The sequence below is a fragment of the Cinclus cinclus genome, chromosome 4 (assembly GCF_963662255.1).
Source record: "Cinclus cinclus chromosome 4, bCinCin1.1, whole genome shotgun sequence".
NCBI classification, from domain to species: domain Eukaryota; kingdom Metazoa; phylum Chordata; class Aves; order Passeriformes; family Cinclidae; genus Cinclus; species Cinclus cinclus.
In genome coordinates, this window is record NC_085049.1 from 20,372,433 (window position 1) to 20,388,894 (window position 16,462).

Genomic DNA, 16,462 nt, shown 5'->3' on the forward strand with positions numbered 1-16,462 from the left:
TTCCTCCCACCCTAAGTGCAATGTAGGTTACCAGGGACTTGATATGTTCCCTTTCCCTTCTCCTGGATTGGTCCAAAATTCCAGGTTTTGATGCATATTGTATCTTTTAGTTGTAAAGGATGTATATGCAAGTCTAGTCCCAATGATTTGTTGGTAACAATGTACCTTTTAAAACTTAAAAGAGTCAATTTTAGTACTACTATTTGAACTTCAGCAAAAGTTTGAGGCTTCCTTTGCCTTATTGGTGCAACATCGGAAAGTTTCTGGCCATCCAGAAAAGTACCAAAATGTACCACCTCCCCATTCTGCCTGGGCAGTTCTGTAAAATCAATTTGCTAATGATTGCCTGTTGAATTCTTCTGTTTAACTAGTCCTGGAGATGGCCTTCTTCTTCCCTTGAGATTATTTTGCAAAACAAATTATGTATTTTTTAATAGCAGATCTATTAATTTATGTTATTTTTATGCTTGCTGTAGTCCTTTGTAAGTTAGTTACCATATTCTCTATTTCTTAATGTGTTTCCTGATGTTGTAGTTTTGTTCTTATACATTAATCTGGAGGTACAATTATCTGCCCACATGAGTTCACCAGGCACCTGGTGGGATTTTCTGTAGTTTCTGATGATGGAGCTAACTGCGTGTCCTGATCTGGGTTTTGTTCTAGGGCATTCAACTTTTTAGGAATTTGTGCAAGGATGCTTTTTTCAGCAGCCTCTCTAGCTGTTTCATCAGCTAATTGATTATTTGTATTAACCTGGGAATCTCCAAACTGATGGGCTTCACAAGGGCATCTCCGCCATTTGTTTCAGTTTTTGCACACTTTGTAGCAGATGACTAATTTCTTCTTTGTACTTCATAGGAGACCTCTGTGCTGATAACAGCCCCCTTTCTTTCCATATGGTTTCATTGGTGCATATCTTTGTATTTTTTTTTCCTTCAGTGATGTCTAGCACTCTATACAAGGTCATTCATGATGCTTTTTGTGCTGGTGTGTTAAAAGGTAAAGCCTGGGCTTATGTTACCAGAGTCAAGGCTCCCCCTGCATACCCAGCTGCCCACAGCGTGATGCTCCCACTGGTGTGCAGGTCCAGTTCCTCGATGGGATTGCTGTTGAGATCTTAGGAAGGTCCCTTCCATTTTGGCTGGAGCAGAGTGGTTCCCCAGTCTTTAAGTAGACCCAGTCTCCTAGTTGGAAATCCTGTGCTGGTGTGTTCAATCCAATCGGCCTGGAAATCACCACTGCCAGCTACAAATAAGGTTTTACTACGAAAAAGGAGGTAATTATTTAAATCAATCCCTCCTTTTACATGTGTGTTTCCTGGAATATGTAGTACTTGATAGGGTCAACCATACAGCAGCTCATAGAGGCTTTTTTTTGCTGGTGCCGCATAGATGAATTCTAATTTGGAGTAACAGGTAAAACTTGGAGCCATGTCAAGGAAGTGCCCTTGACATTTTACCCAATTGCAATTTGATTGTGTAATTCATTCACTCTGCCACTAGCTTGGGGCTATAGAGAGTATGAACATACTCTCTTTAGAGGGCTAAAGAGTATGAATACCCCAAGCTACTCCCAATGCCTTCCTAAGCTGTTGTACCACTTCTGCAATAAAGTGGGAACATCTGTGCGATGACATTCCCAAAGGTACCTTGAATTTAGGTATTATTTGATCCAATAGTATTTTAGTCACTTCCTTAGCCTAGCTGGTGTGACAAGGGAAGGCTTTTTGACACTCAGAAAAGGTATCCACCAGAACTAGGAGGTATTTATTTCAGTAAAAACAATCTGCCAATATTCACCTGGAACATTTCCACATTTTATGGTCCCTAGGCTTACTTTGTTAGGGCTGTTTCTTTAACAAACTGGGCTTGTTTGTTGTTTCTTTAACAACATTGTTGGATTCTTGATTGTACGGTCTGAGCCACTTTAGACACAATTATAGATTTTTGCACGTTTCAGAAGTTTTTTCAGTACTCCAGTGTACACTTGGCTTTGCGTTCATGCTCAACTAATACTTCATACAAGAAGTAGTTCTGGTTCTGGCTCTACTACTTGCCCTGTTAGGGTAACTTGTGAGCCCTGTGGATCACATCTTGTTTCAGGTTTCAATTAATTGACAGTTCCTAGCAATATACTTTATTTTTTTCTACTGGGAGAGGTATCTTTAACAGGGGTATTAAAGACAAAACATTGTTTTTTAACATGCCATTTTCTGCAGTCTCTTTGCTAAGTGATTCCTCAATTAGCCTTATTGGCTAAATGATTTCACAATTCCGGTTTGGTCTTACCCACTTGGTGTGCTCAGCAATGCATGATGGCAACTTCTGCTGGTTTCTGGATACTTGCAAGCAACTCCAAGATTTGTTCTCCATTTTTGATCCATTCTGATGTGTCTTGAGATATCAAAAGGCCTCTTTCTTTCCAGATGGCTCCATGTGCATGTACCACTCCAAAAGTATATTTTGAATCATTCAAAGTGTTAACTCATTTTCCTTTACTCAGTTCCAAAGCTGAAGTGAGTGCAATTAGTTCTGCTTTCTGGGCTGAAACACCAGAGTGGAACACCCCTGATTCAATTACCTCATGGTATGTAGTCACTGAGTATCCAGAGAGCCATTTTCCATTTCAAACAAAGCTGCTTCCAGCAGTAAACAATTCCCAATCAGACCTTTCCAAGGCTCTGTCTCCTAAGTCAGGTCTGCTGGAATACACTTCTAGAAGAGGACACTGCTGGAATACACTTCTTCTATAAGTCTGTAAACAGACATGATCTGGGCTTCCTTCTACTTGTCGGGCAGACAAAAACACAGCAGGGTTAACAACAGAACTTGTTTTGAGCATCACGTGGTCTTGCTCCAGTGAGACTACCTGGTATTTTAGTATCCAGCTGCGAGATAGCCAGTGCCCCCCTGTTTGCTTAAATACCAACTGGACCATATGTGGTTCAGAAACAGCATGCGTTGTCCCAAAGTCAGTTTTTAAGATTCCTGGATCAAGAGAACACTAGCTGCTACTGCCCTCAGTCAACTTGGCCAGACTTGGCTGACATTATCCAGTAGCTTTGAAAAGTAGATCACAACCCTCTTCTGGTCCCCGAGTGCTGTGACAGCACTCCCAGTGCTACGTTTTGTCTTTCATAGGTAAATAGTTCAAATGGGTGCATGGGGTCTGGGAGTCCCAAAGCAAGGCCCTCTCTTGGGTTTGCACGGCCTGGCTTTGGTAGCGGGGGAGCTACAGAATTGGCTTCTGTGAGAAGTTGCTGGAAGCTCCCTCCATGTCTGGCACAGCCAATCCCTGGCAGCTCCAAAGATTGACGTGCCACTGGTCAAGGTGAGGACAATTAGAAATGGTGGCAATGCCCATGGGATAACATATTTCAGAAAAAAGGAAAAAAGATTTTGCACAGTTGTAATCACAGCCAGAGAAAAGCAGGATGAGAATGTGTGAGATAAACAACTGTGCAGACACCAAGGTCAGTGAAGGAGGGGTAGGAGGTGTTCCAGGCACTGGAGCTGGGATTTCTCTGCAGCCTGTGGCACAGACCATGGTGAGGCAGCTGTGCCCCTGCAGCCCATGGAATTATTTGCTCCCCCATCCAACCTGCAGTTAGGACTGAGTTTAAGATTTAAATCACCTTATCGGCGAGATGCTTAGAACAATTTGCCATATGCTGAATATAGAACAACATTTTAACTGTTTTCCTTGACTCTATTTCAAGACCCAGTAAAAAAGGGTCTGAGGGCACTGGACAATCTGAGGGCACACCCACAATCTTTCTGCCATTCTGGATGATTCTGCCAAGTGAAAAATGTATTATCATACGTCACCTCATGCCATTTCTGTTCCTGTCTTAAAAACAGCATTAGCTCTAACAATGTATTGAAATTCAAGGTTCCATTTTGTGGCCACTTCTCTCCAGAGTCTAGTTTCTACAACGGCCACCACTGATTACATTGATTTTATCAAATTCTCCCTGGTCACTGTTCCCCCATGAGCCCCACCAATCTTTTGCAATGTCACTAAATGCAACCAAGTGTGGATCTTTTCAAAATCCCCCCTTTAGATTGTCCACTGCCCATTTCTGAATAGTAGACCCAAAATGTTACAGTACAGATACAAATCCAAATACAAAACAATTACTGATTGATAAAACCAAGTCTAAATTCTGGGATACCAAAAAACTCACCCACTACCCTATTTAGGAAGGAATTTTTTTAAAAAAGCCTTAATATCAAATGGGGTTTTACCCGTGTCCCAGACTGGACTGAGGGTCTGTGGTCTTCTCCAGGATAGTCTGTGTGAAGATCCAGATATCCCCTCCAATCTGAGGGAGATCAGGCAGAGTGTCCCATCCTGAGTTGCCCAAAATTATATCAAAATAGGTTAGATAAAAGCTTTCTAACACAGTTTGAATATTAGAAAGCAGACATTCTTTATTGCAATTTGCTGTGCACTTGGAGGATCCTTCTTCCACCTGAGTGCCCTGAGTGTCAGGTGACAAAATTTATATCACACACATTAATTACATATTCATAAGCTATTTCCACTTTCTTGGCTTTATTTTACAAAGTTGCACCCCTTATTGGAAGTCTTATATGGATGGTTTCTTGGGGTCTGTCCTCAACATCCAGTATCCTATTTATGTGACTGTTCCTCAACCCCCACTTTTGAGTAAGTGCAATATCATTGTTTTGCATAACTTTCACGTTGTCAGCCTTGCAGAGCTGAGCTGATTGCATTTTGCATGACTTCTCTTTACCTAAGTTATATCCTTTATTTTTCAAAGGCTATGCTGTTCTGTTCAACTGTCCTTGATAAATAAAATGTTGTTCCTTTATGCTATCTTTATCAAGTGATGTCTTGGGGTGATTTTATGACAATACTTTATTCCTTAATAATGTGTGCCCAGAAACATCTGTGGTATCTTTAAGATGAACCAGGGAGCAAAGTTGGACCCTAGAAACTCGGGAGTGGGCTCTGTTCAATCTCTCTCCAGCATGGCATCACTATTATTCCCACCAAGTTGTAACCACAGAATGACCTTTGCTGCTGCCAGCAATGGGATTACATAGACAACTTTGCCCCTTACCCTAAGGGAGGTAGAACTTCATTTTACCTACACTGCTGAGAAACACTGAACTTGCTGCTTACATGCCTGTTCTTGAGAAGAAAGACATTTCACATAGGAGCTGTAAGAGTGACAATCTTGAAATTTCAGTGATGGGAGAAGTATCATATGAACATTGAATATATATAGGATATATAGGAATATTGTATTTACATATATAAAATGTAAAGTTGAAAATCAAAACCAGACAGCAGCTCAGTATACTTACTAAGCAGCAAATTATCATTTGAAGAACACAGAACATAGAATGGAGAGAATATTCACTAACCCCATGCAACCAGAAAGTCTGTACTCAAAAGTAAAAATTTACTCCTTCAAGGAGGAGGTTGCACAAGATCTCTGGTTGTCTACAAAATCAATAACCACGTAACTTACTGCAGAAAATAATATCAAGTACTAACAGTAAGGAAAAGTGGGGCAGTGCAAGGCTGTGTTGCTCCTGGACTATACTGTTGGTGACAAAAGTAGGTATTGTATAAGGCTGGTGCAGCTATAACCAGTATATGAAAAAGGGAAATGCTTACATGCATTCAAAACTAAAATACATTCAGGACTGCACCAGGACTGAGTGTTGTTATCATTCATGCTTTCCACTTCCAATACATCTGCATATTTCTTGTAGACAAGGCCGGGGGGAAGAGAGAATTCAAATGAGATACACTGTAGTTCGGCTGGCTGAGTCAGTCTGATTAGACTTTCATATATTCTGGAAGATTTACAAATGGAGTGTGTGCCTTTATTTTGAAAACATCCTTGTCTACATGAAAACCAGCTAATCCAAAGCTGCTGCCCTTTCAAGGACACTTGTCCTGAACATGAGAAGGTGTAAAAAATATTGACAACGCAGTTCAAAATCTTCCAGCATCTCTAAAGCAGAAAACGTGAGACAGCCTGGAGGTTTTTAAGAACCTCAGCTAAATAAATACTAAACGTCTATTTTGTTGGCTTTGAAAATAGATTCAGTTACGAAAACTTAACCAGAACCAAACATTCACCTTTGCAATTTTTTCTGTATCTCCCTCACAATGCTATCTGTATTCTTACAATGTAATTCAAAGTCTTTCTGTAGTGCTCACATGTCACATAACTTTACATCCCCTTCATATCAGCAGCCACTGACTGCTACATACAGGTAGAGATATTATAAAAGAAAGGCCTTATAAAATATGGTTTTAGGCCCTGCTACTCTAGCTTAACTAGCAGCAGCTTGTAACTTCCCATGTGAAAAAAATCATAATTAAATCAGTAAGCACAACAAGCTATTATTGTAGAGAAAAACAGTCTACACTTGCAAAAACAAGAAATCTGTCCCATGAGAATCAGTGAACAAAATATGTAAAGTAACCAAAAGTAGAGAGGTTTGATGGATGTGTAAAATACTACTTACTGACCAATGAACAGAGTGTCAGTGTGTTGTCAACCAATTAGATCTAACACGGTACCTTCTGATAATTGTATAAAATATGACCTTTGAAATAAAGATTTGGCTTTTTCTGCATGAAGAAACTGAGTCCTCTCTGCTTATTATTGCAACAACTGACAAGTTCTGGGACCTTTTTATCCATCCCCAAGTGCCACAAGGAAGGCAGCAAAGACCTTCAACAATCAAGTTCCCTGCTGCCCTCTCACATGTTGGGAGTCTGGTATGAGTGAGTGCTATGAGCTGCTCTCCAGTTCCTTTTCCTGTCAAGGCCGTGGTCACAGCCATGTCACCTCACTGCTGCGGCCACAAAGGTTTGCCTTGTTCTGAGCTTTCCTGTGGAAGCATTTATTCCTTGCTTCACTATAATCTTTCCAAATCCTGCCAGAAAATGCTGCCTTGGTCCCACTTTTCTTATAGATTTCTCTTCTTTTGCCCTTTGTTCACCTGTCTTGGCTCTGGAGACACATCCTGGGTGAAGAGAGGTGCCCAATGGGACACTCTTCACCTGCCAGTGAACTGGGTCTGGGGGCAGGGAGAATTCCCTGGGGGAAGCAGGGAGGACTGGGGGTTGCCAGGGACAGCCCATCTGGATATGGGAACAAGACAGGTAGCATAAGCTAGTCCTGCTTGCAATCATGTCATACTGAAATCTATACTATGTCCTCACTTTGCTTGGCCTCTTTCACTAAAGTATTTTTGTGTATGTCTGTGGATTATTTGACATGATGTGCTCCGCTAGCTTCTTCCTTCTGTAGCACAAAGAAAACTGGAATAAAAGGATTTTAGTAAGGTTGAGGGAATTCTAAAAGTCTCCATTCCTGAATTAATCAGTTGATGAATTTCTTTAATCCACTTCTCTCCACAAATCGAAGACATCTTCTGAAATAATGCACACAAACATTGCATGTACTGTGAAAAGCATTCAGTTCCATAATTAATTTACACATACACTCTGTTACTTGTCCAGCTGAAATGTGTGGATTCATAATTCATATTCTTATATTACTAACCAGGGTGGTCTAAACAAAAATTGTAATGAGAAATTAACCTTTATGTTCACTGTTAATCAAAAGAATAAAATGTAAATAAATATGTAACTGCAGATCTGCGTGTACAGATCTACGTGTATAGTCCATTCACGTCACTAACAAAGAACCACAGGGAACAAATACTGCCATAACAATTAACCATAACTTATCTTAAGAACATTGTAGCCCAGGGTCAAGGGAAGAACATAGAAAGGACCGAAGAAGATTTTCATAGGTCTTCCTCACCGACCATCAGGAGGAAGGACTGTGTGCATGCGCAGAAGACACCGGAAGAATGACTCGACAAAGACTGTGAGCATGCGCAGAAGAAACCGGAAGAGCGACTCGACGGAAACTACGGATGCTTAAAGGGGGGGGGTCATAACCACACGCGGTGCGGCAGTTGGTGGAGCGGTGATTCCCCTGTCGCCCAGCGCTGCAACTTTGCTTCCTTAGCTTTTATAATAAACTAGATAACTAATTGGCCTATATAGCCTGTTGTGCTCATTTATGACAACTTGGTGCCGTGACTCGGATCGGTGATAAGTGGTGATTCTCCGTTCGCGGGGGGGGCGCCCCACCAGTCTGGTGGCTCCCGGGGCTGGGGAAGTTGCCCTAATCCCGACCGACGAACTCAGAGGAAGAGAAGGAAGCAAAGAGGATTTGAGGGCCCAGGTACCCCTTAAAAGTCTTGTGCACGAGGTCCGGACGAAGACGCAGGACGCGTAAGTATTTCGGAAACCGTCTGGGCGGGGTTGGGATCCCGGAGTGTGGCAAATTGTGTGTATGAGTGAGAGGGGAACTGGCAGCCAGATTCCCCAAGTGAGTGCGGACCCTTAGTAGTGCGATTCCCATAGACCCGCGAGGACTTGGGCCACGAACCTGGGGAAGCGAGTGTTTTACATAAAGTGTGATTGAAGGCACTCCGGAAGTATGGGGCAGGGGAAGAGTAAGATTCCTGCAGAAGTAAAGCTTCCTCCCGTGCCTAGAGATAGTCCTTTAGGATTTTTACTGGACAATTGGGAACATTTTCCTGATACGGGAGGGAAGGACAAAGCTAAGATGATACATTACTGTGTAGAAGTTTGGGGTGGAAAAGAAATCTCTAAAAATGTGTTTTGGCCTGTATTTGGGTCATCAGAAGATTGGATTAAGCAAAAATTGAATATTTGGGTAAATACTAAAAAGCCAACCTCCGATGAGGAGCGGGAGTATGCGAAGGTCTGGGTGGGTCGCCCCGAGATATTTATTTTTAAACTCACAGAGAAGTCGCAAGATAATAAGAAGAAAAAGAAAGAGAACAAGCTGGAGGAAACCCTCATTGCCCCTCCTCCGTATATACCACCTCCATTGCCTCCCAAGGTCCCGGGGGCAGCGATAGGTCCTAACGCACCCCTAGAGGAAGATTCAGACTCAGATCATTCAGGTTATGCAGGACCAATCGCTCGAAGTAAGACCCGGAAGGGACTATATCCCTTAAGAGAGATGCCTATGGGGGGACAACAAGGAGGGATAGGGTTTATATCAGTGCCCCTTAGCTCTGGAGATGTAAGAGAGTTCAAAAAGGAGATGGGACATTTGTTAGAAGATCCGCTAGGAGTTGCGGAAAGGGTAGATCAGTTTTTAGGTCCCAATATGTACACCTGGGACGAGATGCAATCCATATTGAATATCTTGTTTACAGCCGAGGAAAAGAACATGATAAGGAGGGAGGGCATGCGTATATGGGATGCTCAGCATGCCCAGGGACCAGCAGCTGATATTAAATGGCCTCTCCAGAACCCCAATTGGGATCATCAGGACCAGGCTCATAGAGCTCACATGCAGGATTTAAGAACTATAATTATTCAAGGGATCAGGGAATCTGTACCAAGGGGTCAAAATATTAACAGAGCCTTTAACGAGAGGCAGAGAAAGGATGAAACCCCTACTGAATGGTTAGAAAGGCTGCGAAAAAACTTCCAACTCTACTCGGGAATGGACCCGGATGGTCAAATGGGGCAGGCGGTATTGAAAGTACATTTTGTTTCGAAATCTTGGGAAGATATTAGGAAAAAAATACAAAAGATAGAGGATTGGCAAGATAGAGGGCTGGATGAGTTATTGAGAGAAGCACAGAAAGTGTACGTGCGGAGGGAAGAAGAAAGTCATAAGAGGCAGGTCAGAATGATGGTGGCTGCGGTACGTGAAAGCAAGGAACAGGACAGGAATACAAGGCGGTTCCAGAGAGAACCGAAGTGGAAGATAAGGCAATCACCCGAAGGAGAAAGTAGGGAGAGACAAAACTTAAAAGTATGCTTTTATTGTGGAAAGAAGGGACATTTCAAGAGGGAATGTCGTGTCCGAATCCGGGATGAAAAAGAATTTAAGGAAGATTAGAGGGGTCAGGGGCTCTACCTCTTGGGGACCCGGAAACATCAAAAGGAGCCCTTGATAAAACTGAAAGTGGGTCCTTATAGCCAGGAAATCACTTTTCTGGTTGACACCGGAGCAGAGAGATCAACGCTCCAAATTTTACCTAAAGGATGTGTCCTGTCCAAGGACACCGCAACAGTAGTTGGAGCAAAAGGGGAACCATTTGAAGTAAAGATAATAAAAGAAGTAATAATAGAATCAAGATCTAAATTAGGAATAGGAGACTTCTTGTTAGTCTCGGAGTCAGAGTATAATTTACTAGGCAGAGATATGATTGTTGAGCTAGGTATTCAGATAGAGGTGGTGGAGAAAGAAATGAAGATTCGGCTTTGCCCTCTTAGAGAGGAGGACGAGAAGGCAATAAACCCTGAAGTATGGTATAACCCCGGAAGTGTGGGACAGCTAAGTATCACCCCCTTTAAAGTCAAAATAAAAAACCCCGAAATTCCTGTAAGGATAAAACAGTATCCTATGTCTCTGGAGGGCAGGAGAGGGCTAAAACCCGAAGTAGATCGACTATTAAGTCGAGGACTACTGGAACCCTGCATGTCGCCATTCAATACGCCGATACTCCCAATAAAAAAAGGCTGATGGGTCATATCGCCTAGTACATGACCTGCGAGAAATAAACAAGAGGACTATAGCTAGATTCCCAGTAGTAGCAAACCCATATACACTATTGAGCAAACTAAGCCCAAGTGATCTGTGGTACAGTGTAATAGACTTAAAAGATGCCTTCTGGGCTTGCCCTCTTGATGAATCCAGTAGAGATTATTTTGCCTTTGAGTGGGAAGACCCGGACACAGGGAGAAAACAACAGCTTAGATGGACAGTATTGCCCCAAGGGTTTACAGAATCCCCAAATCTGTTTGGACAGGCACTAGAGCAAATTTTAGCAGACTATCAGACAAATCCCGAAGTAACTCTAGTACAATATGTTGATGACTTGTTGCTAGCAGGAAAAGCAGAAGAAAAAGTGCGAAGAGAAAGCATAAAGCTCCTAAATTTCTTGGGACTCAAAGGTCTGAAAGTCTCAAGAGCTAAGCTACAATTTGTAGAGGAAGAAGTAAAATATTTAGGACATTATCTAAAGAGAGGTGAAAAGAAAATAGACCCAGAGAGGATTCAGGCTATATTATCACTGCCTATACCTAAAAACAAAAGGCAGATTCGACAAATTTTAGGTCTTACTGGGTATTGTAGACAATGGATCGAAAATTATAGTAATAAAGCTAGATTTCTATATCAAAAACTAACCCAAGAGGGGTTGATGAAGTGGACTCAAGAAGACACTGATAAGTTCAAAGAATTAAAAGAGAGTTTAGTACATGCTCCAGTCTTAAGTCTTCCAGACTTAAAAAGACCATTCTTTTTGTTTGTGAATATAGAAGAAGGAGTTGCGTTTGGAGTACTTGCCCAGGACTGGGCAGGAAAGAAGAAACCTGTAGCTTATCTATCAAAAATTTTAGACCCTGTAAGTAGAGGCTGGCCCACATGCTTACAGATATTAGCCGGATGTGCCTTATTGGTAGAAGAAGCTAGAAAAATCACTTTTAATAGCAATCTAAAGGTATTATCTCCTCACAATATTCGAAGCGTAATGCAACAAAAAGCAGATAAATGGATATCGGATACTAGGCTCCTAAAGTATGAAGGAATCTTATTAGAAGCACCAAGTTTTACCCTGGAGACCACCACTTTACAAAACCCAGCTGCCTTCCTGTATGGGGAAGTAGAACAGGGACCCCTGATTCATGACTGCTTAGCCACCATAGAGGAACAAACAAAAATTAGGCCCGATTTAGAGGAAGAAGAATTAGACACAGGAGAAAAATTGTTCGTAGATGGATCCTCCCGGGTGGTGAGAGGAGAAAGAAAATCTGGATACGCTATTATAGGGGGAACAGATCTACGAGTAATAGAATCAGGAGCCTTAGACAAGTCATGGTCAGCCCAAGCGTGTGAATTATACGCTATACTCCGAGCCTTGACTCTCTTAAAGGGAAAAGAAGGAACCATATATACAGACTCCAAATATGGGTTCGGAGTAATACATACCTTTGGGAAATTATGGGAAGAAAGGGGACTAATAAATTCACAGGGAAAAGGCCTAGTTCACCAAAAACTTAGAAGTGTTGCAGGCCTTAAGGGGACCAAAAAGAATAGCAGTGGTACACCTAAAAGGACACCAAGCAGGAATAGACTTTAAAAGCAGGGGAAACAATGCTGCTGACCAAGAAGCAAAACGGGCCGCAGTGAGAGAGATGGTTTTACAAGAGAAACCACAATCTAGGGGGGCACCGGAAGAAGATATAGAACTGATATTTACTAGTGAAGAAAAAGAAAGGTTAAGGAAAATGGGGATAAAAGAAAATAATGGGAAGTGGGTAACTGAAGATGGACGAGAAGTATTGCCCAAAGCAGTAGCCCAGAGAGTGCTTTATAAATTACACCAGAGCACACATTGGGGGGCTCAGGGGCTAACTGATCATTTTGCCACAAAATAAAATATATAAGTATTGGACTACACGATATGGCCAAATACATTACTAAAAACTGCCCCACCTGCTTACGAGTCAATCGTAGTAATTTAAGAAAATTACCTCAAGGAGGGCGACCATTGGCTAAAAGACCATTCGCAAATTTGCAAATAGACTTTACAGAACTCCCCAAAGTGGGGCGAACTAGGTATCTTTTGGTGATAGTAGATCACCTTACCCACTACGTGGAGGCATTCCCAACTAGCAGGGAAACAGCCCGGACAGTAGTGAAAATCCTGCTCGAGGAAATAGTGCCCAGGTACGGAGTACCTGAAACTATTGACTCAGATAAAGGTCCGCACTTTACATCAAAAATAACACAAGAACTAGCGGAAGCACTTGGAATAAAATGGGAGAAGCATACTCCTTACCACCCACAAAGCTCAGGAAGGGTAGAAAGGATGAATGGAGAAATAAAAAAACAATTGACCAAATTGGTATTAGAAACCAAATTATCATGGGTAAAGTGCGTTCCACTAGCCTTGCTCAATATTCGGACCCAGCCAAGGGCAGATGTGGGAATATCCCCGTTTGAAATGCTATACGGAATGCCATACAACCTAGAAAAAGTACAAACCAACCCCAATATTAGTGATTTACATCTTAATAAATACCTGGCCGTATTAATGAAGTTCAAAAAGCAATTATGGGAAAAGGGAATGTGGGCTCAGAGACCACCTTTAGATCTTGTATTACATCAGGTACAACCCGGAGATTGGGTTCTAATCCGAAGCTGGAAAGAAAACCCGCTGACTCCAAAGTGGGAAGGACCGTATCTCGTACTGCTTACCACGGATACTGCCGTACGAACAACAGAAAAAGGATGGACCCACGCCAGTCGGATAAAAGGACCAGTAGATCCCTCTAAATTCTCTGAAGAACATAACACTCACTGGAAAGCAGAACCGACTAGTGATTTAAAGCTTGTTTTAAAAAGAGGTACAACTTGATAAATGGACACAAGAGACATTTAGGTGGGGGATAACTGAACATTGCAAAAAGAGTTAATTGAAACCTCAAAACTTGCTCAGCAGCCATATTATAAACCTATTAGATTAGAATGTAATAGACAATTGTACAATGGAAATAGTTATGCAAAACATAATACCATTAGAGTAAGGTGTAGTCGGTTAGACTGCCAGTGTTATCCATTTGCATGCTTTGTTGCAGGATCTGCAAAGAACTGTGGTGAGTCCACTGCCAGTGGGGGAGGGCTCCTAGAAGTGTATGTCAACCCTGCTGGGAAAACAGCGTGAGTCGACTGCTTTAACCCTACACCAAAAGCTAAAAGTAGGATCCCCACTTTAGTGGCAAATATTTTCTAAAAAAAAAAAAAAAAAAAAAAAAAAAAAAAAAAAATTAAAAAAAAATTAATCCTAATCTACATTGCTATCACCCTAACAAACCTCCAGGACCGTTTAACACAGATATTGTGTTGGTAAAGTGTCGTAAGCAAGTAAAGCAAGTTAGGTGTAACATTCCACCGCTGAAAAACCAAAATTAGCATTCCAAAAGGAAGTGGAAGAGAAAAGTAAACCCTGCCCCTGAAAAATATCCTTGCTGCCGTGAAGATGGTACTCCTCGCAGCTAGTGGCAACCTGGTTGGCGAGCGAGGCAGAGGGATAGAATGTGGGGAAAAGGGACCTCGCATAAAAATAACAGCAAAAAGGCTTACGACTCTCAAATACCAGAGGCACGAGGGTAATAGCAATGGCCCATCGGGAGTTAAAAAAGTTAATTGTACTCACCAACCTGGCATTAGACTCCACCCAGTTCTATTTCTAATCACAATATTAAAATTTGTAAAAAGTGAACAAGAAAGCCATGAACCCTTCAAGTGGTCATTGATAAGGTGGGAAGACCAACGGACTATTAGAGAAAATATTACCATCGGCCCGCCCATATTTCGAACGCCCCTAGGATTCTTAGGGCCAAATTGGTACCCAAATCGAAGTGCCCCCTTTTATATGTGCCCAGCCTCGAACCCTGGAAAGGGGTATTGTAATCGCCCTGGAGAATATTATTGTGCCTATTGGGGTTGTGAAACTATTACAGGGGGAGCCTGGAATCCACCAAACCCAGACAGGTACTTGAAAATTAAGTGGGGTCCCTCAGGGTGTACTAAGCCAACACGATATAACTTCATTGATACAGCTGGAGGAAATCCTACCGGAACAGTTTGTAAATTTCTAGAATTGCGTATACAGGATCCGCAAGATCCTGGATGGTTAGTAGGAAAAACCTGGGGAGTTAGATTGAATGTAGCTGGAAAAGACCCCGGAACCCTAGTCTTAATAAAAAAAGAACCCGTACCACATGACCCAGAACCAGTGGGACCTAACCCAGTAATAGGAAATAGAAAAAAAGAAAAATAATACTGACCTGTTGATTCCTAAGGAAAATAAAATACAAATTAGCGATGACACCAAAAGTGTGCCCGAAAATCAATCTAATAAAGGATATAATACCCTCTGGAAAGTGATGCAAGCCACCTTTGGAATACTTAATAGTACATATCCAAATCTCACTAAAGAATGCTGGCTATGCTATGCTATTAACCCACCTTTTTATGAAGCATTAGGATCCACTGCAAACCCTAAGCGCATTAATGGATCTAATCCACGAGAATGCCTGTGGAAACAAGGAAAAGAAAGTACCCCAGGAATATCGATGGCACAAGTAAATGGTAAGGGAAAGTGTATAGGAAATATACCCAAAGAAAAAGATCACCTCTGTCAAATAAAAATAGCAGTAGTCGACTCTAACAACCCTGCTAAATGGTTAATCCCTGCTGTAAATACCAAATGGGTTTGTAGTACATTAGGAGTAACCCCGTGTATATCAATATTTGATTTTAATACAACATCCGAGTACTGTATCCAAGTTATGATAGTTCCCCGAATTATATACCACCCAAAGGACTACATGTTTAAACATCAAACCACCCCTGAACATCATTTATCCAAAAGGGAACCTTTCACGGCTCTCACTGTGGCTGTCTTACTAAGCATAAGTGGCGCAGGAATAGGAACAGGAGCAGCCTCCTTAGTAAACCAACAAAAAGGAATGAAAAATTTAAGAGACTCAGTAGATGAAGATCTAAGCAGGATTGAAAAAGCAATAGATGGGCTAGTCAAGTCAGTAAGATCCCTTTCAGAGGTAGTATTACAGAACAGGAGGGGGCTAGATTTGTTGTTCCTTCAACAAGGGGGGTTATGTGTAGCTTTGCGGGAAGAGTGCTGTACCTATGCAGACCATACTGGAATAGTAATTGATACTATGGCTGAGCTTCGGAAACAGCTGGAACAGCGAAAAAGAGAAAAAGAAGCTCAACAGAGCTGGTACGAATCTTGGTTTAACAGCTCTCCTTGGTTTGCAACCCTCTTATCCACTATAACAGGACCTTTAGTATTACTTATTTTAACACTAACTTTTGGACCATGCATTTTTAACAAGCTTGTCAATATAGTTAAAAGTAAATTAGAAGCTGCTCATTTAATGCTTATAAAAGCAAAATATGAACCACTAAAAGGAGAAAAGATAGAAGATTATCTAGAATTAAGTAAGAAAGAACTAGCAAGATACAGTGAACAAAAAGAGTAAAAAGAAGAAGGGGGGATTGTAATGAGAAATTAACCTTTATGTTCACTGTTAATCAAAAGAATAAAATGTAAATAAATATGTAACTGCAGATCTGCGTGTACAGATCTACGTGTATAGTCCATTCACGTCACTAACAAAGAACCACAGGGAACAAATACTGCCATAACAATTAACCATAACTTATCTTAAGAACATTGTAGCCCAGGGTCAAGGGAAGAACATAGAAAGGACCGAAGAAGATTTTCATAGGTCTTCCTCACCGACCATCAGGAGGAAGGACTGTGTGCATGCGCAGAAGACACCGGAAGAATGACTCGACAAAGAC